The following is a 2,058-nucleotide window of genomic DNA, read 5'->3' as shown; positions in this document are numbered from 1 at the left end:
AATTTGAGTCATGCCACATCAACAAGTGAAGGTCCCAAAGGTTTACTTTATCCATATCATTAAGGTTGGTTCTACTGTGATGAGGCAGCTCTTTCCCAGTTGTGTTTTGAGTGTCTTCTGACCTAAGGGGCTTGTCTTCCTGTGCTGTATCAGGCAACGTTTCCAGGCTATTCATAAAGTTGTCCAGTGATGTATCAGACAGTGTTTCTCTGCTATTTATAAGGTTTTCCCTGGCCAATTTTTTGAGAAGTAGATGGCCTCTTCTTTCTTCCTAGTCTGATTATTACTGTGCTATTCCTAGTCTAGTTTATTACTGTGCTATTGTTCACTTAGGATATATTCAGTTACTGCTCACTTCACTCAGGCACTGTTGTAGTGGTGTGGTATATTTCTGTGAGCAAAGCAGGCATAGATACCTGCCTTCATTGAACTTTTATATTCTAGCTGAGGGAAAACAGCCCACATAAGCATGAACACAAGTTGTTATATACTGTATAACCAGGTGATCCCACCTATTGAAAAGTGAAATAGAAAAGCAGTGGAAAGGACTTAAAGAATGGACATGGAGAGAGGGTGGGCTAGACACTATTGAGAGCACTAATAGCTGAGTTAAATCATGCAAACCTGTGCTTTCTTGCAATGAAATAAATGCAAACAGAAGTTCTAATATTTTCTTACCAGCAGCATAAGAACACTCACTGTTAAGACCACAAGACTAATGTGTTCTGTATGCACACACATACTTATAACACAGTTGTTTACTATTAAAAAAAATCCAAGCTTCATCCTGTCCCAACAGATTTCTTTCCTCTCTGCATAACTCAAAAAATATTTTTCTCTCAACTGCTAAGATTAGTGTTCTTCAGACTGATGCAGACATGAATATTCTGAACATTCTGCCTCTCCTTGATTGAACTGAAAGATTTTATAAATTATTTCACTGTAAACACCTCCAAAACTAAATACCATTTTATGACACAAATTTTTAAAATCTTCTGTTGTTGAAAGCAGTCATCTCCAAACTATTTTGATTTTAAACCTCTATCATTACCCAAAATTATATAAATTTTTAAATTTTTTACATGTATTTCTATTCTAATATATTACAGTATATAACATATACACAAAATATAAATGAAAGGACAGTGAAAGAGATACAAACAAAAGTTCTAATATTTTCTTACCAAAAGGAGAAGATCACTCACTGTTAAGACCACAGGACTAACGGGTTCTGTATGCACACACACACACACTTAAACCACAGTTGTTTAACTATTATAATAAAATAATTTCCTTATATACAATTCAAATCAAGGTTCCCAGAATATCACAAGGGGTTAACAATAACATTATATGTGAGCATCTTTCTTCACACACATATACAAAGTTGCATAACTGCAGTTAAGTAATTGCCATTATCATTTTATTATTCCATCATTTATTCATCTGGTGCTATATCATAATTCAAATTTTACACTGGATTCCTTCCATTCAAGGGTTTAAATATTAAGACATGCTGAAAGCAAAGCAATGACCTACAAAAATAAACAAAATTTAGTATGGTTATCATTATACATATTCACTTCTAAAAAGAATTATAAAGAAATACAAAAGAACATAAATTTGGAAGAAAAAGGAAAGTGTTCTCCCTTAGAAATGGATGTGCATGCTGTCTAGGGTACTTTCTCAGGTTCCAACAGCTTCCAAAGTAAGAGGATCTCATCTTCCATCTCCACTCTGCTGCAGACTGTTCCAGATCATATTGAATACTCTGTGTGTCATCAACTTCAGCATTATTCAAATAAGTTGGAAAATAGTGAATAGGAGACAGATGTTGTTGTTGTTGTTATGTGCCATCGAGTCAGACCTGACTCATAGTGACCACTCCTTGGGTTTCCAAGGCAGTATCACTGCTGAAGTAGATTTCCCAACCTTTCTTAGATTTTATTAAAATCAAATTCCTGGAAGCATAAAGAGAAGGGTGCTGCAGGGTGGCAGGGATTCAGGAAAAAAGAAAAAAGACAGCAAGTACAAAAGGACAATCTCTGGATCCTTCTT

This window comes from Orycteropus afer, unplaced genomic scaffold (genome assembly GCF_000298275.1).
Source record: "Orycteropus afer afer isolate SDZICR_OR568_19922 unplaced genomic scaffold, OryAfe1.0 scaffold00012, whole genome shotgun sequence".
Taxonomy (NCBI): Eukaryota; Metazoa; Chordata; class Mammalia; order Tubulidentata; family Orycteropodidae; genus Orycteropus; species Orycteropus afer.
The sequence above is the reverse complement of the archived record's forward strand: the minus strand, read 5'-3'. Positions refer to the sequence as shown.